General features: G+C 38.6%; 1 protein-coding gene across 11 annotated transcripts in view; it reads left to right on the plus strand.

The window, feature by feature from the left end:
* Nucleotides 1–6348: 6348 nt before the first annotated feature.
* VEPH1 (ventricular zone expressed PH domain containing 1) overlaps nt 6349–21865 on the plus strand; it is a 173046-nt gene continuing 157529 nt past the window's right edge. For 10 of the 11 annotated variants that reach the window (XR_010919613.1, XM_067547631.1, XM_067547823.1 and 7 more), the window contains exons 1-3: nt 6349–6473; nt 6622–6661; nt 15389–15536. The gene's annotated coding sequence lies outside the window, so the exon portion shown is untranslated. The remainder of the gene's footprint in view (nt 6474–6621; nt 6662–15388; nt 15537–21865) is intronic. The other variant, XM_067546979.1, reaches the window with a different exon arrangement.

Below are 21865 nucleotides of genomic sequence, written 5' to 3' on the forward strand. Positions count from 1 at the left end.
CCGAGCCGTGTGATAAATCACATTTATGCTGCACCGACTGCCTCACCTGCACTTTGCCCACTAATCCATCTCCATTGTGACTTATTCCAAAACCCTGAACCATGTTCAAACAGCTGCCAGTTTTTAAAAATGACTGCAAATCCTAGACCAGTGACAGGTTTAAGGTCCAACATCTCATGAATCTAAAGATCTAGAAACAAGTGCTTTACCTTACTGGAGAAGCTGGAAACTACTCTGCAATTTTTACAGCTGTTTGAGGCTCTGATTAAGAAAAGTGATGAAGCACATGCTTTTCTGAATAGGGATGCTTTACTGAATCAAGGCATACAGGCAAGGATATTGCATGCAAATTACTGGTTGTACTGTAATGGCTGCATACAAATACCATAAAATAACTTCACACGTATGGCCTTAAAATGTGGTATGAAGTTGAATTTGGCTATTCTGCCCTAGACAAGTAACTTAAAGGAACAGCTGGTACAACTCAACTTGGAGAGAAAGAGAGAAGTTACATACCATACAACATAATCTGGTAAATGGTAGTGTTACACATACATAACTGTTCATTGCATATTTCTGACTAGCAATGGATGCTGAGATTAAATGTGTAACATCTGATAGTTTGGTGAACTGAGTTCAGTTCCCAGAGAACAAGTGTCCATATCAAAAACCATCTCCACAATTGGCGCTAATTGGCATCCTTCCTGGCCATCTCAGCAGAAAGGCCAAGTGATGAATGGAAAAGGGGACTGAACTACTTTCTCATTCCTAGAGGTGGATGATCTGCCCTGGCATAAGGAGGAAGTTGCACCTATTTATTCTAGAGATGAACTTGGTGTGGCTGTAATCTCTCTGCCCTGAGGATACACCGAGGGCTACAGTTTCCAAGGTTGTCAGTCTAACACCTTTCACAAGCAATGAATCCACTAAATGAGAGAAATAAAAATGTACTGGGATTTTTCATGGTTGCTATGCCTTCTGAATACCGTGGTGACACTTCTGATGTCTTTAGAGCCTATACTTTATATTGCAGACACTTAGTGGTGTCTGATATACTTTACAGGTTGCTGGCTACTCTTAAATACTACCTTAGCATTTCTCTAATAATGACACGGAGACTGTGAGCCGAGATACTGAACAGTCCAATGTACAATCCTGTGATCTTCATAAGAGGGGTATTGTAAAGATGAATATTTAAAACATATTTTAATAGAGAAGAGTGTTGAATAAGATACTGAATTTTTAATAAACTTTAACTTTCTATTTTCATAGACAGTCCTTATTTCTGTATTGTTTGTGGCCTGGACAATCAGAAGATGGCTGGGAAAATGCATAAAGACAGGCGTTGGGTGTCTATTGTTCTGTTTTAATAGCTGCTCAACCAATGATTCACTGTTGTTTTTGGCAGTTGAGCAGACTTTGCCTGGCGCTGTAAAATTCCCCTCTTTATATCTCTGAGACTCATCTGTTGCTGACTGGCAAAAGCAGACAGTTTCTTATACATGAACAATAGGAACTATGCTTGTGGAAGGAATAGTTTATATGCTTTACAACAATTATCTAAAATATTTACATGGCATCCATTACCATAATATCTGAATGCTCTATCATCTTTTTCTTCACACCACCCCTTGGAGTGAGGGAAGTGCTATTATCCCCATTGTACAGATAGGAAAATGATGCACAAGCAACTAAATGACTGACAGAGACTAGGGAATTGAACATGGGTCTTTTAAATTTTAGGTTAGTACCCTAGCCACTTTACTATCCTTACTAAGTTCCTATATGAAGATAACTTGTGTCAGAGCAGATCAGGAAATTATATTTCCCTTACAAAAAATAGAAAAAAAAACCTATTTTTGTTTTTGTCAACATCTTTCATTGAAAAATTTAGAATTTTGGCAAAAAAACTGAAACCTGAATATTTTTTATGTGTTCAAGAGTTGAACAAAAATCTATATTCAAGTTTTCAACAAAAACTTGAATTTTTTTTTGATGAAATGGATTTTTATGTGAATATTTCCATTTAATCAAAAAGCCATTTTCCATCAAAAAAAGTTTCAGTTAAAAATGTGTGGCCATCTCTAGTGTCAGTATAGTTTGTTAAAAAGGGAAGAATTATTTTGATTGGAGTTTTAAAAAATAGGACACCATTTTCTAAGCTAAAATGATCTAGTATTCAAAATCTGCATATTAACTGCTCCCATGGAAGTTTTAGATTTCACCATCAAAATTACACGTATATGACATAATGTTCATATGCCCTGGATCTCTTGAGTTTATAATACTAGCATATTTATATATCCTTTCTTACAAAAAGTCATGGGATTCTTTACAATATGAAGCTAATTATTTTATACTAACCTGATTAAACATAATTAATTAAATATAAATCTTTTCCATTTTGATATGAAAGTTTTAATAGCTCTGGAAAGGGTTTGGCTTAAGTAATTAAGTCCAAATTCACATACATGTTCTGTGTCAGAAGGCAGGGATAAAATCTAATTCTTCAGAAAGCAATAACTACCTTAACCATAACATCATCCTTTCTCTTCCTTCAATTCTTTTCCTCATTCATTACACACCTTCCAACATTTAGAACAAATGAGGAAGGTGGCTACTGACAACAGCCTCCTTTACCATATCACCCTGAGCACTGTCCATGCTGTGCACTGAATGAGGCTGGGGTTTTTGTGGAAAAAATATGTGGTATGTGATCATGTAACTGTATAATAATGCATACACAGAGGATGACCACAAAATAACAGAATGAAAAAAAGTTCATCATATGGAACCATATTAACCACCCAAATTAGATCATCAGCAGGACTCAGACCTTTAGAGTCACAGCACAGATTTATATCATTTGAACTAATCAAGTAAATGGTAGCAGCAGTAAGCTGTTATCCTGTATGTGGACCAGTCACTAGAAGGGAAATGAGATAAACATTTTGCAGGTATTTGCTGGTGGCAGAGGAATGTGGAGACTGAGAATTTCTGGGGTCAATTCCAGGTTCTATAGGGAACGTTCTCTAGTGGTTAGACCCTTATGCCCTAGTCTGTCTGTCTCTCCTCCTATCCAACCCCATGCCTAGACCCTGCCCCACCTGTTCCTATTTAACTCCCTTCACTTTAGTTCCTCTCCCCCCCCCCCTTCCTTTTTGCTCCTTCCAAACCACTTCCTGTCACTACAGCCTTCTAAATCCACAGATATCCCTGGACCCTTTTTGTGGATGGATGTGGATCCAAATTTTATATTTAAAACTCTGCACATCTGCAGCTATCTGTGGATCAGTGATCAGATGTGGATACAAATTTTGTATCTGTGCAGGGCTACCTATCACTCTTCCTCCCTATGCCTACTCCTTTCCCTGCTGTATTCCATTGTAGGCACCAGTATGGTGAGTATTGAGTGCACAGGAAACACTGTCTCCCTGCTCTCAGTTCCAGTGCCATAGTGGCCAGGAGCAGTAATTGTAGAGAAAGTCTTGCTCAGCCCTGCAGCCTGTGCTAGCGCATGATGGAGTATTCAGTTGCCTAACTCTTACAAGTTCTCTCACAAGCATGTGCAAATTGAGATTTTTTTCAGAGATTTATAATTTGGCCAGATTTGTGTGAATTTTCATGGGGGTCACAAAAGACCTGTCTCAGACAGCAGAGTGATCCCCTTACCAAATTTCAAGGCCTTGCTGCAAAACATGGAGATGCTAGAGCTTCTCAGTGAATTAGTTGTAAAAAATATTTTTAATATGGGCAATCAATATATTTTTTCTTAACTTTGTTCTTGCAAATTGTTGAACCATTTTTGCCAAAAAATTTCAGCCTGACGCAGACACCCAGCATGGAAAATTTCGACTCAAACAGTTAAAATGTTTGGCACAATCAAAAGCACCTGAATACAAGGCCTTTTAATGAGAAGTATTGGGCAACCTTAACTATAGGCAGTGCTACTAACTCTGCCTTTAATATATCTGGCCCATTTGGGACCTTAGTTCAATTGTTCCTGTAAACTTTCTATGTATGGAATTCTCATTGACAGCCAATTATGCCTATTGATGCCCAGGAGATCTTTGAACCCTTCTAAATTCCACCTAAAAGGAGTTTACAAATCATTATGTGAAATACAGTTTGCAAGACTTGAAGTTTGAATTATCCAGTGATGAAATCCCATAATAAATCCATAGGCAAGGTTTGGGTTTGCATAGATTCATTCTGATGTGCCCAAACCAGAAATGGTTCAGGCTTCAGATGTGATGCACCTACAGATTTTGGATCTCAGGGAAACATATACCATGAAAAATTGGATTAAAACTGTTCTATGAGCCAAAATATAAATAATAATGACATTCTGTCCAAGAATGAGGGGAGTTAGAGAAGACCTTAATGTAGTAGACCATTGACAGCTGGCCAGATAGCAGTTCCTCCTGGTATCTCTGTTTTTCTGATTTTTGCAGCTGATTCATGGTGCCCAGTTTAAATAAAGCCTCCCACTTTCCTCTGAGAAATCAGCTGAATGTGTCTTCTGGAGAACTGGCTAATCCTTCTGAGCACAAGATTTAGGCACTAGGTACCATAAGCCTTGTTTTCACAGGTACTGAGTACCTGCAGCTTCTATGGACTTCAGTTTCATTTGTAGGTGCTCAGCACCTCAGAAAATCAGGCCCCTTATGACTTCCAGCATGTGACCTGCACCATGTGACTTGCCTCAAAGAACAGGAATTGAACTACATTGCAAAAATAAAACATTCAGGCAGCCGGAGAGAGCAAAACAGTTGGCAAAATACTTCTACAGACAGTTCATGGATGCAAACAAAATTTGAGCAAACCAGTGACAGATCCTGGAAACAACTCACACTCAGGCATTTAAAACATTTAAAATATTTTCATTGTTAGTTGAATTATACATTTAACTCTAATGCCCAGGTCTCACAACCCACATCAGAGGTAAGTGTACTAGTCATTTTAGATTTTCAATTCTTTTGCTATTCCATTGTTTGTGTCCAATAACACCCCTTCCCTCAATTTTGTAAAAATAAAATTGGCCCTAGGAAAAGGGAACAAAACACCATTTCACATATGGTGTGGTACTTAAAACATTTCCAGGGGCCACTGTGTCCATTACCTTGCAGAGAGGCTAAGATTTAGCACTTACTCAGGCTTGGAAATGTACTTATCTCTCAGGAGTCATGAACTGCAATTCCTGACATCTACTTAAAAAAAAATGTATAAGGAGAAGATGATCTGGTGAATGAAAGCCAATTATTTTATAAATGTAAACTACATTTAAAAAAAAGTACTGTATAACATTATATATTTATGGATATAATTTTGTTCCATTGTCACATCACAGAATGAATAATATATTAGCCAAGGGATTTAACATTTATGAATGTCTTTGTTGCTTTGATAATAAAAAATAAAATGTCTTCATTGTCAGTGTATGCATGATGTGTCAGCTTTTGTATAGGTAGCATAGAGCAGAGCTGCTGTAGTTACCGGTCTCAATGAGATATTATATACACAGCAGGGTTTATCATTTTTAAAGGTGAAATAAGCCAACATAATTTTGATATATTCTTTTTTCACCTCTAATAAAAAGCTAGTGCTATTTTTACAATTAAAATGTTTTGCATTTATAGGGTGGGAGAAAATGGAACTGATATCTGAAATTATTTAGGAGATGGGTGCCATCTATACCTATTCCGCCTGCTGCCAGAGCTGCAAGAGTTTGTAAAACTCATTGGACCAAGTAGAGCTACTGGCAAGTATTAATGAAAGTGTGGAATTTGTATTAAAAACTCATTTTAACCCCAAGAGATTTACAGATGGGGTTCAAAGATGTTCAATCAGATTTAACCCTAAAAATAGTGAGCCAGCTTCTCTTGTCAATTAGAATGGTACAATCCTATTAAAGTCAATGGGTTAAATGCATGTCTTTGACTTTAATGAGGCAGCACCCAGTTATGACAGCAATGAATTTAACCCATAATCCCTATTTATACTGTCCTAATGTCTGCTCCTGAAATGTGTTGCGCATGGGGGTCCTGATCTAGAGAAGCACATGAACACATGCTTAACTTTAAGCACACAGGGCTCAATCCAAAGTCCATTGCAGCTATGGGCATGCTCCATTTCAGTAGGTTTGGATCAGGCCTGTGCATAGTATAGAATTCAGTGGGATTATTATTCACATGGTTAAAGTTAAACTTTTAAGTGCTTTGTTGGATCAGGACCCAAGACCTCCGACTAGTCTACCTGGAAACTATTAGTATCAGGCTTCTAGTTTGTATAATTTTTATCTCCTTTCCATCTCTCTTCCTTCATTCTTGTTCCTTCCAACAAGCAAGAATTGTGGAGAGTCATTTTCTGTTAAGTGAAGAGCAGAGAGGTAAACTAGCTTGAGGAGAAGGAATAAACAAACTTTATGGTTAAACTCAATTGGACTGGATACTGGAATGATAACTAGTACTGTGGTAAGTATCCCATGTACAGTAGATGTTTTGAAATGAGTTTGCACCTTTCCAATGTAAAATTAAATTTGGTTGAAATACCATTTATCTTTGAAAGTGTTAATCTGATTTATCTCTATTTTGTACTTTTTCTCCCTAATGTATTTGACAGCGAGATTGAATCGTTTTTACTACAGAGCTGAGCATGAAAGGTGAACATTCAATTTTCTATTTCTTGATTTTTATGCAATGTGTATGCTTCGGTATTTGATAAATTCAAACCTTGTGGGAAAGAACTACAGAATCATATTGTGAACACAAAGGACCAGATGTTGGTTTATATAATAGAGATTATTGGTTTACATTTTTCATTTACAAGAAAAAAAATTGATTCTCTGCAATATATTGTGAAAGTTCAATGAGTCTTATTTGTATTGGACTGTTCACTAGTAGCTATGTGTCATTTTGGTAGGATGGTGGATATGGAGGTGACAGGATTAGCCAGAGTACAGCAAAAAGGGCAGGGAAATAATAACAACAAAGACTGGAAATGTTTGGGAATCATGGAAGCTTGGAGAAGCTGGGGCCAATTGGATGGAATTGTGGAGGTGGGAGAGAATATTAACTGGCATTTATTTTTTTATAAACCAATGGCAGCTCATGTGAAAGAGATTTGTTTAGTTATGATAATCTGTTGTTTCTCGCTTTTAAAAACTCAGTAACTTATTGCTGGAATGTGCATACCAAACTATGCAAATACCAATGGGAGGGGAGAGAATTTTAAAACTGTATCCTGGACTGAGAAAATGGAGACAAAAATTCATGATACACTACAGTAACCTTTTGAAAAGTGCCAGTTTATGAATGATTAAACAGTATGTGAAAACTAGATAGTCTAGGATTATGGAAGTTTCTGTAAAAACTTATTCTCCTAACCAATATTCCACACAGTTACATTCACAATTTTTTTACTTAGATCAAAAGTTAGAGAGCATGAGGTCAAAATAAGGCTTACAATAGAACTATCAATGCAACCTTAGTTAGCAAATCACTACTGTGCTTCTATAATAATAATAAAGTCCTCCAAACACTGAGACTTTTTTTATCTGTACTGATGTTATCTACTGTAAAACTAGCAAGCAAAAACCTATACCAGAAAGGAAGCAATATAGCCATGCTGCATCTGATCTGAGTTCATGTAAATAATTTCCGCTCGAGATGTTTTCCTTCTCCCTGTTTTTTAATGTCTGCCTTCCCCCAATCACTAAGTAAATATTCCGATCATTTGTTTTTGATGCTCTGATTTAGATTATAATTCTTCCGGGAAGAAATGTTGTTCTTCTTTGTTTTTAAAACCGCATGCTTACCTTTGTAGAACTATATAAATAGTAATTGATAATGCATGTTTGTTCCATGTGCACCATTTCTGTTGAGATCAGTGGAATGCCATGGCTCAAGTGAGTGTTGAGAAGATCTTCGCCCTAAATTATCCTTCCATCTGTTTGGAAACTACTGTCTTCCAGCTGTAATATGTGAAACATTTATATTTGCAGAGTACACTAGTAACAGCACCTGCTAGAGAGCTACTGTATTGCATGGGCATCTCCAAATCGTGAGATCATTTTGCTCCCTGGGGACTGCAACTTAATAACTAGGCATTATATCCATGGTGGACTGCTACTCCAGGGCAATGTGAGCTCACATATATCATATACTATACCAGTGCTTCTCACAGTGTAGGGCGCGAGATGGATCATGGGGGGGCGGGGCGGAGCGGAGTAGGGGACTGAGCCGGTTCAGCTCCACTCTCCCTGGAGATGGAAGCAGCCGCCGCCGCTGCCCCCCTCCTGCAGCAGCAGCCCCCTGCCGCTGCCGAGCACGCTCCCCACGTTGCTACTGCAGCTGCTGCCCCCGCTTCCTCCGGTGCTCGCTGCTCCCCACATTGCTGCTGCCACGCTCCCCACTTCCCACGCTGTAGGGGGAAGGGGGGGGGCGATTGTTAGACAAAAGTCCACAGGGGGCTGCATTTAAAAAGTTTGAGAACCACTGTACTATACTATGGCATACATATACATACTGTAGCATGTATATTTAAATTAAATAGTCGATTAAGTAATTTAATCAAAAGAGAGCAACTATTTCACACACTTTTAGCCATTATATCCAGAAGAGGGTGGTTGGGGCAGGACAGAGAGAAAGACACACATGCACGTATAGCATATTATAGACACTTATTGCTCTTCTCTCTTTTCCCCCCCCCCTTTTGAAAAAGTTATGGAAATTACTATATTGTTACTTCTGTAATATTGATATTGATACGTGTACCTTAATATCCTGTATGGCTGGTACCTCCAGTTCCGGAGGGCAGTTCTTATCATTAATCACTTACATTATGGTAGTATTCAAAAGCCCTAATCAGAATGAGACTATTGTGCTGGGTGCTGTTCAAAAACAGACGAAGAATCACTCTTTTGCCACAGACAGCTCATTTCCTGAATTCCTCTTCTGTAGCAACCACAGCCCCTAATAGACTGAGCCTTTACATCAGTGTAGCTGAGAGCGTCATGATTTCTTAGATACCTATCTAGGCTGGCTCCTTCTCCTTGTTTCCAGGTGCTTTTACAAGACTTCTGGCTCTTCTTTGCAGAAAAAAGCCTAAGCACCTGTTGAACAGCTGGAAACAAGGAAGTGGAACCAGTGCCATGTGACCAAGCAGTTCTCCGTGGACCACAATTTGGGAACAACTGCCTTAGTTTTACTGTGAAATTGCTCTTAAGCTTCCACACGAGGGGCTAGCAAAGGATGAACAAATTTGTATTGGATACCAGTACAAAGGTCCTTGCTTAAGGCAAGTGGTCTTTGGTACAGGTTTCAACCCATGTCAGTACATTAAGAAAGGAAAAGTATGTAACAATCCAAGAAGTGAAGAATGCAGCTGAACTAGTAAAGTACTCAGCTTGTAAAGCATGCAGCTCAAATAGCACAAATCTAACCATTCAGTAAAGTTTGATCAGCTCAGTACAGTACATAAGAATTCAGCAACTGAGTTATACAGCTCCATTTGCACAGTTAACAAAGCATGCAGCTCAATGAGTGAATCGCTATACCTAATTAACAGTGTGGCTGGAAATCTATTACTCCAAGTCAATAAGATATGCAGCTCAATCAGCAAACTATGCAGCTGGGTAATTAAAATATGTAATCTGATCCCTAAAATATATATATATATATACACAAAACTGAGTAGTTAAAATTGCAATTTGTGCATTAATGATAGGGAAGAGTTGCTGAGCACATAAAGGACTACATTGTATGTACTGACAATGGCTTTTGTTTCAATTGAGCATGAGCATTCTAGAACACTGTCTAAAATGAAAACAGCAATAAAGAAATTGAGTATGCAAATTTTTTTTACTTCTGATTTTATTTTATCAACTGTACTGGACTTAGGTACATATCCGATGTTGTCTTTTGTGGTGCAGATGAGCCGTTTCAAGCACTACAGATTAATAATGAGATCTGTGTATTGCTGCTAGAGAAGGCTGCCAAATAGTACCACATGCACAACGTATGATTGGACAGCTACAACTCTGAGACAGGCTCTCCTTTCTGGAGGATATAGGCCCAATCCATTAGTTCTTAGTGTTTACTCAGGGAAAATCTCCCATTGACTTCATCAGGAGTTTTGACTGGGTCTGGACTGAAGGATTTGGCCCCTGGAAATAAGCAGCTATTCTCAGTGTCAAAGAAAATTAGTGTAGTGCAACAGTAATTAAAGTGGAATGTAAGCAACATTTACTATGCAAAAATAATCATTAGAATGGTAGGAAAGTAGTTTTATTAGTTAATATGGAATTTATTAAACTATTAGGCTGACATTTTATCTGTCAGGACAACTTCAAACCCTGAACAAACCATTAAATCTATGAAATAATGTAAGTGTACTCATCATTGGTGCTGTTTGCAGTCAAATGTTTTGCTCAGAGATGCCTGTGGTAAATTGGTCCACACAGAAACAAGGGATTATTTAATACACTTGTGTGCCATTTCCCCTTACTTCATCTGGGCCAGAAAATTGCTTGAGGGAATGTCTGATGGGAGAACAGGAGACTGAGTCAATCGGAGTCTTTCCACTAGTTCCAGCGGGCTTTGGATCAGGCCCTAGGTTCCCAGAGTGCAATCTTCTTTCCCCTCACAAAACTGAATGCAGCAGGAAGAGGCATCCAGAATCGTGGAGGACTCAAAGCAGAGTCCTAAAAGAAGCTGGATTCCTCTTGTTATGTCAGGTAGAATTTATAGGTATTGAGTCCCATCCTGTAGTCCTCACTCAGGCAAAATTCCCAATGACTCTCTTAGGTGTATGCCTGATTAAGGACCAGGTCCACTAGAGCAGAGTATTTTACTGATTATTTTAATGAGCTACATAACAGTTTGGCACACAAAAGACACCTACTTTACAAAGGAAACGGTCTCACAGTTACTCCAGGTGTATACATCCAGAGTGGTTCCACTGGAGTCAGCGGAGCTTTTGCTGGGTTAATGAATCAACCCGGATTCAGTGGGAATACTCACCAAGAGCCTGATCCTGCAAGGTTCTGAAACTTGTCAGTTCCATTGACTCGAATGAGTCCTTGATGGCACACAGTAAAGTTGGGCCTGTAGTAATGACGACTAACTTAAGGAATGGTTGCAGGGCTCAAACCTTACATCATGGTAGCTGAGAGCAGAATCTGAGCCCTTGAGTTCTGGCTACTTATCTGAACTGAAAGCAAAATTGTTTGAGGTTTGCCAATCACTAGTAAAACCTGTAAATTATTATTATTATTAGGCAGGGCTTACAACTCCTTTAATATTTCTCTCAATGTTTCATATTACGGAAGCTACAGTATTCTGGTTGGTTTTGCTTGCTAACTCTTGTTAGCAAGAGGTTTCTGGGACCCAGATAGGTTGAGGGAAGACAATCCCATTCTTGATGTTTTTATCATTGCAATTCACATATTTGCTTTAATTGTAATAAATATCATACTTTAAAAAGCTTCACTCTGACTGTGAAATTAATAGAGTTATCAAGAACGCAAGTTGTTATATAACAATGGTTAATTATTTACAAGCCCGTTGGGGGCTAGAGCAGTACTGTAGCTGTCAGCATTGTCATTATTACAATTAAAATGCTTTGTCTGAGTACTATATAACATGACTCATTTAGGCTAAATGCAATGAATGCTGAATACTGTATTTCTCTTCACCATCATTGTTCAGTTAGTCAGACACAGCACAATAGCATCTATCTTTTTCCCAAGATGTTTATTCAAAGAAATCTAATAAATACATAACAAAACAAATAGTTTTACTTGTTTGTTTAAAAAAGGACAAATTGATCAAAACTATTAAATTAAAAGTTAAAGCTGAGACTGTTCTAAAATTGGGCAAATTATTTGCAGTGAATACATTTATTTGATAAATTTAGTTCTTTTTTCTGGTTGTGAATTGTATGTGAAAAGCCTTTGATGTTTCATTCTTTGAAACTGGTCAACAGACTCTTTTTGTGAACTTATTTAAACTCACAAGTTGCTCAAGAGCTCTTTGCCTCAGCTATGCCTTTGTTGCTATTTGTAATGCATGGTATATGATTGGTCCCCAGGGTCATATGGTATTGCTTCTGCTCCCTCATTGGATGATTGAAACTTTTATAAACAGTCTGAGGGAAATCAAAGAGATTCCAAGGTGGCTATCTAAATATTTCTGCCATGTGAATACATCTTGCAAGTATTTGCTTTACATGAACGTTCTTGAGAACAAAAAATTACTCAAATGAATGTTCACAGAAAACAAATGAAAAGATAAATGAGTAATGCTAAAACCAGTTGAGCATTAACAAGAAGGGAGGATGAGCCTGAGTGGAACTTACCTCTTTGTGAGTGACTATGACAGTCCAGTAGGATACAAGCATTCTATTAGATTTGACCGTTTTCTTGCCCTTTACTGAATGGCACTCCTGCTGCACATTGATCGGAGAGTGTACCCTTAAGAAAAAGAAGGACATGGTGTCTTTTTGTGGTCTCTTTTTTTTTTTTTTTATATTGCATATATTACAAGGAATAATAATTATAGAGGGTCATGGTGATTCAGTAGCTAGTATTTTTTTTTAGAAGATGCTATTTCATGAATCTAAGATTTACTCTAGAATCTAATATTTCTTTATTTTAAGAAAAATTAAGTCTCTAAATCCTTTTGTTCACAAAAATAATCTGTGAACAGGAAGAAAGAGTGGGATTTTCAAAAGACCCTAAGTAATTTAGGAGAACAAATCCTATTGACTTTCAGTGGTACCTATGCTACTTAGGCTATGTCTACACCATGTTCTAGTGTCAGTGGTGTGTAGTATACGTTTAGCTACATGCCACAGTGGAAAGCAGACTGAGTCCATACTACAATGTGTAGGTACATTGGTGAAAGGCTCTGGCAGAGGGGAGGCAGTGGGGAAAGCCTGCCTTTTCCCGCTGCCGGAGCCATTCCCTGCTGCCAGAGCCTTTCCTTGAAGCAGGGAAGGGTTCTGGCAGCATGGAGCTGCCAGAGTATTTCCCTGAAGTGGGGAAAAGCTTCAGCAGCAGTGAGGCAGCAGGACACTACCCTGCTAAAAAATAGCAGTGTGGATAGTGAAGCACAGCTTGGACAAGTAGAGAGATGTGTAGGGTATAGGTGCAAGTACATATTGTGACAGGGTCAGACTAGATGGCTACTAGAGGGTGCTAGAAGGCCGATATATCAGCCCCAGGATCAGCAAGTCCCTTTTCCCCTGGTAGCTGAGCAGGGGTTACTCTAGGTTAATTACTACACCTTGAGCCAATCAAAGCCCTGCCTAGGACTTGTTAAAAGCCTCCCCTCCAGAGAAAGGGTGTGGCTGGAGTTGTAGGAGTGGGTTGAGTTACGTTACGTTACCAGAGAATTTGAACAGGCAAGACGTCAAAAAGCCAGGAGGATTTCAGAGAAAGAGCAGACTGCTGGCAGGAGAGCACCCAGCAGGGACAAAGACTGGTAGAGAGAAAACCTTGTCCGAAGAAGGCAAAGGACCTTTCCCAGGCCTGGAGGCCTGAGGGAAGAGACCCTGCCAGTAGGGGAAAGTTCAAACTGGACAGTTGGTTCGGCACTACACATCCTGTGGGGCTGTTGGAGGTTAAAAGCCTCCTCCTGGCAAGGAGGGCCAGAAAGGGCCCCTGTCCGAGCAGGGTACGGATATTAAGTCAAGGGTCACAGGGAAGTAACCCAGGGCAGCTAGCAGCTTTCCTGAAGCCACAGTGCAAAGCTGTTACTTGTAGGGTCCCTGGGTTGGGGTCTGGAGTTGAGGGTGGACTGGGCCCCCCTCACCCCACCAGCCATTCACTGGAGGACAAGAGCCCCAGCGAAGAAGCAAGGACCTATGAGAACCAGAGATAGGACTGGCAGCCGGCAGGGAGCGGCCATCTTAGAGTGGCTGTATTACCCTCACCCGCCACTAGAGGATGGAAGAACACTAAAGGGTGAAGCAGTTCCCTGACCTACCACTAGAAGGAAGGCGCTGGACCCACTGAGGTAGAGGAAGAGCTTTGTCACAATACCCAGACATTTCAGGCGTGTCTTTACTCTGCACACTTATGCCATGCCTCAGGGTCTACACTGCTATTTATACCCATGCTAGGGGGGCTACGCCACTATGTGCACTACACTGTGATCAAAAGAAGCACGCAGTGTAGACGTACCCTAAGGCACTTTAGATTATTCCACACTAAACCAATGCTGTGATGCCTACAAATGGGGGAGCATGCCAAAGCAGAAGCTAAGTTTGAGGAGCCCAGCAGTACACACATGATAATATTTTGAGCATTTGCACAATCTGCTGTGAGTGGAGTCTCATTTTGACATCTCAGTTGGGCTGAGCATGGAGAAGTCCCTATTTCTCAATTCAATCTCCTATTAATTACTGAGTAAATGAAAAAGAAGAGATCACTTTCTGATCTAATAAACACTTTAACTGTCTGCTATTAAGTAGCTTAGATCAGGGGTATCCATATCTTAATAGATATTGCCCTGTGAGCCACATCTCTTCACAACTGTGATCACACTGAGCACCTTTTGAAATAAAGTTACCATCAGGTCTCCTTTTGCTATCTATTTTGTTTCTCTCAACTGGAAACAAGGGGAAGAGGCAGACCCTGTAGCCAGCCAAATCTCTGTGCATCACTTGCAAGTGACCCATAGACCAACAATGATCTGCAGAGAATGGAATTGGAACCTCTGTCTAGATACAGGCTGGTACAGTGAACTTGCTCTGTTGCTGATTGTGTTACCTATTAATGCATCAACTGGAAAAGCAGCAGCAGCAAAAGGGTTACGGTCAGAATGTGTGCAGGGTATAAAGTATAAATCTAGGGTTGCAAATCTTTTTTGACGGGTGTGCTGAACAGTGATTAGAGATTGAAGCCTCTAGCCAGAACTGTCCCAAGGCCACTCATCGCTTTTCCCAGGAGGAGTACCCACCAGTTTTCTTTCTTGTGGTTGTTTGTCTCTCTCACCCATAAATGCTCTTCTTTTTTCCCCCACAGACCTGTTTCTTTCTTTGTTGCCTGGCGTGCCATCCTGCCTGCTACTGCTCATGTTTTGCTTGTTAGTCTATCAGACATTCCTGTAGTACATCACACCGATATCAATTGCAGAGAAAGGTACATTTCACACTGTGACCACCTACTGCTCTCTACCTATCATCTCATGACAAGAGCATAAGGCGATAGATGGAAGAGGGTGGTCAACACTTGTCTTCTCTTCTGTAGCATAGCAGTCAAGCAGAAGGTTGTACTCCTGTAAATTTTTGAGGGATGTAATTAGCTACATTTTGACTGCACAGCTTTTATGCTTGACTAAATATAACATAAAAATAAATATAAAAATACTTTGAATTTCTACAGTTCCTTTCAGATGAAGAGTGAAAAGAATGTCACAAATATTGGGAAAAATGCTGCTCAGTTTGAAGCTGATAATATCAGTCAAAGGCAGACTCACAATGTGAGGAGGACTAATCCCATTACCTAATTCTTAAAGCAGCCCATGTGGCAGGTAAGTATGATTGTTCCCATTTTATAAACATACTACTGAGGCACAGGGAGCTTCAGTTACTTGCCCAAGGTAACACAGTCAATCAATGGGAAAACAGGGAATAGAACCAGGAGACCTGGCTCCCATTCTTCTATTTCAATAGCTAGACTACCCTCCTTCCTGGGACCTCTTCTATTTTTCATCATTTATTTAGAAAACAATTGTTGTGTGTTTTTGCTCAGGGTTTTAATTTTTTAACTCTTTTGCAAAGATATTAAGATAACAAGCTATCATTTTATATAGTGAGGAATTAAAGGCAAGGCTTGGAGAACACATGATCATATTTTTATTTTTAAATTTATATGTGAATTTTTCCCTGGATCATTAAAAATAAATGTTCACTTGCTGTTAATTTTCTGTTTGGTTACAAAGGCCATTGTTTGAACAAACAGGAAAAACATGCTGTTAGAGCTGTTTACAACACAGTGCAAATGAGAGAACAGACTTGAGGGGGTATGCATTAATGAGCAAGGGGACGCTAAGCAGTGGGCTATAGCGAGCACAGTCTTTGAAAATGTGTCCTTGCAATTAGCTGGAACCCTACCATAGGTGTGCAGAAGTGCATGCACAAAAGAAGACTAATATTTTAGTTGCTCTTGAGTTACACTTCTGAAGACAACTTTATTTCATTTGACATCATTGCTCCTAATTGTGCACTTAAAATGCAATCTTGGGAAATTAAGCCCTTTTTGTTAAGAGTTGGTATTGAAAAATCTTCTTTTGCTGCCTTATGGGTCCCAATCCTGTAGTGATTTCCATATATACTTACCTTTGCCCATTATCCATAGCCCCAGAGATGACCACAAGACTGTTTACAGTGAGTAAAGTTAAGCACATGCTTAAGACTTTGCATGATTGAGGCCGTACATTGCAACAAGACTACTTATGTAATTGTGTTAATGAAGCTGACTTGTATCTCAGTGTTATAGTAATTGTAATAGGCACTTACATAGCAGCATTTATTTAAGAATGTCAAAGCAGTGTACAGTCATTAGTTATTGTACACTTCACATTACCCCCTGTGGGATATTTAGTAATATAATTTGATTTGTTTAAAAGGCCTCTTAAAAACAAAACAAAAAACCGAGAGAAGAAAAAAATCTAACTATTTTCTTAAATTCCCAAACCAATATGAAAATATATGTATGGCCTTTAAAATGATAATTAAATACAGTTAAACAAAGGAGTTGAAAACCAGCTCTTCCTTTACTTACCTGTGATAAGTTATGATCTTCAGCTGCAGCTCTCTGAGTCCCATTTCCACCTACTCAGTTTTCGATGTTGCCAGCCTCCACTAGGATTTTGTATTTCATAGTGTCACATGACAACACCCAAAGATGTATGAGGCATGTTAGCAGACTGACCTATTAGTATTAGGGATCAGGTATGGCAGTGAAAACACAGAACCCTGAACATAGGACTTGATAAGAAAAAACAAAAGCCTTTTCAGTTTACTTTCAATGATAGTTGTTTATGAATCAGGTAAACAGAGTAGATGGGTTTTATCTCAAGGCCACTTTTAATTAAAAGTTTATCTGCATGCATTTCTCTGGGTGGCTCAACAGGTATGTAGTCTGTACAGCACTCACCATCAAAAAAGAAGGCCATAGACAACTGCATGTGCAATTTAAAGCAAATTTTTAAAAAGAGCATAAGAAAGGTCCCTCTTGTGAAAAAGCAAATGTTCAAACAAAGATGCTACAAACCCTTCACAGGCAACATCTGTGGGGACGTAGCCTTCATTCTCCCAATGCAGACTGGGAAGTTTTGGCTTTGTGATTGCACAGAAGAGAAGTTTCCCAGTATAATCTGCTGCTCTTGGTGATGCTTCATTTGATGCCACCTCTGCTGTCACTGGGAAAACGTCAGCCTCAGGATCATCTTCTGCTAATGTGGCTATGCCCTCAGACTTTCATAAGTTAGACAGCTCAGTGTCAGACCATGAAAGAGAGACTATGCTGGTGCATAGCTATCTTTGGCAATACAGTAGTTGTGTCCGATTCACTGAGGAGCTGTACCATACCTGTCCAAGGAAAGCTGAAGGAAAAAAGTAGTCAGTCATGCTTGACATTCAAGGAAAGCATGTACAGTACACGTATGTACACTGCTGGATTTAGAAATTATTTCTCCAGTATAACTGCTAAACTTTGGACACATATTACTGGTTGTATCAGTTTGGTCTAAGTTGAGCAACTGAGATTTCCATGGCTTATCTCAGTTTGGTGAATTTGTGTGATACAGCCAGTGCCGGTTGATACAATATCTTTCCTTTAATGGGCTCCACATTTTCTTCCTTTTGGTTTGCCTACCGTCCAGATAATAAACAGGTTCAGTCTCTCACTGATTTCTGACAAGAGGCCCCATAATTTATACTAACTTCTAAAACTTCCTTGTTACTCTAAGCAGGTTATTCATTAATTAAATGTAACCACTGGCTGTTAGATAAATCCTTTTAACTAATTCAAATTACGTATCCAGCTCAGAGAATTTTCACTTGGGCTACTGCTGAAGCTGAGCTTTGCAAAGAGTTAGTTCCAATTTGTTTTTGAGTGCTAGAGTTGGGGAAAATGGAGAGAAGATATTTGTTTGCTTGATTCCACATGACAACTCCAGGGTAACTGAATAGACTGTACGGTTGGTTTGACAAGGCTATGCACTGAGCCAGCAGTTTCACATACCAGAGACAGGGGGCTGAAAGGGGGACTCTGACAATTGTAATGGATTTTATCAGACTTTCTCTAAAGACCGACTATTTTGTCTTCAATTATTAATGTTTTTCAGAGGTTTCCCTTCTGAGAGGTATGAATAACTAACTTAAATGAATGTGCATTCATGTAGGATTTTTCAACAATGAATAAATAATTACTGCATGACAAACGTATAATAGCACATCCAAATATTAAATAATGAAATAGATTTTCTGAGAGAGCAAAAGTTGTATAGCTATTGTTCATTGGTTTGGGTGGATACAGGTACTATAGTTATTATGCTTGTGTAAGTGTGTTACAACAATATACGTGCAGAGCATGTTGGAAACTTGCTTCAAATGCCAGAGAGAGGGAAAGCAATGTTTCCCCAGTATGATATGTTGCAGCGTATGCACTAATCCTACAGTCCTCTTAATTCTTCTTCTGGGCTCCATTGCATTTTGTTTTATTCCCTGTCCTAGCTCCACCCCACTCGCAAGGCACTTCATACATGGTGATGCACTATTACTGCCTTAGTTTCAGGACAACTCTGAATAAAATACAGACTAGAGAAGGCACTGGCCCTGTTAAAAGATTTACTGAAGAGAAGCCCACTGGATTGTCTGACACACGAAACTGCAGGAAATTCAGGGATAGTTCAGTAATCATTCTTGTAGAGGGCTCTAAGGAACAGCCACTCTGAATTCATTTTTATTACTACATTTTAACCTTCACTTTGATAGTGGACTTCTTACAAGCCTATTCCTGTAGTCTCCCTCTGGATGCTTCATTCTGTAAGTCTCTCTCACTCTCTCGTAAATGACAGAAAGAAATTTCTTTGACTTTTGTAAGGTTTCAAATTGAGTTCCCTCCCCATCCCACTACCGTGTTATAGAAAAATGACTACAGGGATTGAGATCTCATTCAAGAAACATTTTAAAATACCAGCATTATACAGTCTCTCAGTGACAATGAGTGTACTGGTATTTGTTCTATGATATGCTTTATCATTTTCCTTTAAAGGTAGGAAACAATGTACATTTTTGCTTATAAATATAATTTAATTTATATTTAATATAATATTTTCATATATTAGAAATACTCAGAAATATTCCACTGAAAGATATAATTTTGTTGGCATTTAACAAATTATAAATGATAGGTATCCTAAAGTGTTGTCACATAAAACACAATTAAAGTCAGCTGTATATTGCATAGTACATTAAACCCCGGTGATTTTTTATTCTTTGTCTTATTGCAAGAAAACTCCATGTCTATGGTATGTAAAATGTCAGGTATATACTAAGAGTCTGAGTGATATAAGTGTTGTTTTTCTGTCAAGATATAAGAGGGTTGTGAAATCAGCACTTGAAAGTGGAAGTGTGTATTTACTATAGCAGTTATGTCCTGCTTTGGTTGTACAGCCAAAATTCCCACAGAGGTCAGTGGAAATTTGTGTTGGATACTGCAGAATCAGACTCTTAAAAACTAAACATTCACTAAAAAATAAAGGTATGATAGTTTATGAAATATTTCACATGCCAGTTTTGTTTCTAGAAAGAATTCTAAAGTTTTGTTCCAAAGTATACAAGGAAAAATGTATATCCCTATAATTTTGGTATAAATTCCTTTCCTACAGAGAGATGAATCTTAAGATACAATGTATAACTCTTGAAAATATATCTTACAGATGTCTCTAATAAAAATAAAATTTCCAAACTGTATGTGAAACTCAGATGTCAATAATGTACCAACATACCAGAGCAATATCTTTTTATTAAAAAATGCAATCAATTTTTTAAAAAACCTTAAAATTAATCAACTTGTCAATGCTTGCTTCATCATCTAACAGAGCACAGCATCCACAGGTTTTTTTAGTTGAAATGAAGTGTGGAAACCTGTCATGACAGAATGAAACTGAGAGGCATGTAGAAAACAATAGCTGTCTTGTGGGAAGAATTTAAATGTATGCAGCTAATCCCATGGGAACTGCTGTAGTCCATTCAGACTTTGTGAAAAAGATGGTCTTTCAAAATAATCTTTAATCCTTTTCTTTCACTGAAAAATCTGAGAACCTTATTGAAAAGTTGTAGGACAGAGTGTTCTAAATTAATCAGCCAATGATTTGTAATAATAAAATTTTAAAATCAAATTATTAATGCATCATTTGGGGATATTTTGTCCCAATATTTCATCAACATGTGTATTGTGCATTCACTGTGTATATGAATATTCTGAGGAGACTTTCAGACTAAAGGTAGTCAGGAAATGTAGCCAGGCCTGATTTTACTATGCACTAGAGGTACGTGTGGGAGGAAGTATCCAGTGGTATTGGAATATTACAAGGCCTCTGTGATTTTTTTTGTTTTTATTTTAATTTTGGGGTCCACACTTTTCCTCGTTCCACAAAATTGTTCTTTCCTGTCAAGGGATAATTAACTAGGAAAAAAACATCCTAAGTGATTGGAACCCTATGTTATACACAGAATAAACATTCTTGTTTGTAAATAATTCTGGCCCTTTTAGTATTGCCAGAGTAGTAATACAAAAACCAAACTCACAACAGCCCAGAACATGCATTTTCCCTTCATGGAATGCAAATCTGCACATTTTGAGTTCTGTTTTAAGGCACTAATTCTGCAAACCCCCCTTGCCCATGTAATTTACATACATGAGTAATCCTATTGAGTTCGATGGGATTACTCACATGTAATGTAGAACCTTCAGTCCTGTGGTTTAGAGTGGCTCCTAAATTGGGCAAAATGCACCCTCCCGACCCTGGCTGTACCCTGCAATATGTTGTTGTTGTGCCCATATACAGTGCTTAAAAGGTAAACATTTACTAATGTTATTTTGCCCTTCCAACCAAGGATTTCAAAGCACTTTATAGAGTTTAATGGATTAAGTCTGTTACCAAACCTTTGAGGTAAACAAATATTATTTTCTCCCTTTAATAGAGAGTTACCGAAGCACTAAGAGGTTGTGTCTTGCCTCAGAGCACACAGAAAGTCCATGGCATATGGATCCGTGGCCTCCTGGCTCTTTAATCGCAAGCTCCTTTAACAATGAGATTTCGCCTTCTCTGCTATTCTCTCCCTGACCCGTATATTTAAATCTAAATTATTTGATGTAGAGGTGGGCTCTCCATATTTCCTCATCAGTTTGACCACTACTTGTATGCTAACTTTTAGATAATTTGTAGTTCCTGGAATATAAATATTATCTTTAGTCCATGCTAAAAATAGAAAGCAAAGAGCTATGTATCGACTTCTGTTGTTAGTTGGTGCCAGAGTAAAGAACAGCATTAAAATTTACTGAAAATACTCCAGCTTTAGCAAAATGGTCTGATTTTGTAGCATGTTTACCACTAAGCCACACTGCAGCCTAAAAAACATAACCATACATAATGTCGACAACAAACTGACACATAACAAAAGAGAGTGGAGTTTGCAGAAAGGTGGAAGGAGTCGAAGAATTCCACAAATTCCCTGTTTGATATGCTTTTAAACCAGCATAATCTGTTATAGATTTTTTTCAAATTACGGCAATCCTAGCCCAATGATGATATGCATTCAATAGATGGTTTACCTCGATGGGATGGAT

The sequence above is a fragment of the Emydura macquarii genome, unplaced genomic scaffold, assembly GCF_026122565.2.
Source record: "Emydura macquarii macquarii isolate MOO-44397 ecotype Brisbane River unplaced genomic scaffold, CSIRO-AGI_Emac_v2 contig_18, whole genome shotgun sequence".
Taxonomy (NCBI): Eukaryota; Metazoa; Chordata; order Testudines; family Chelidae; genus Emydura; species Emydura macquarii.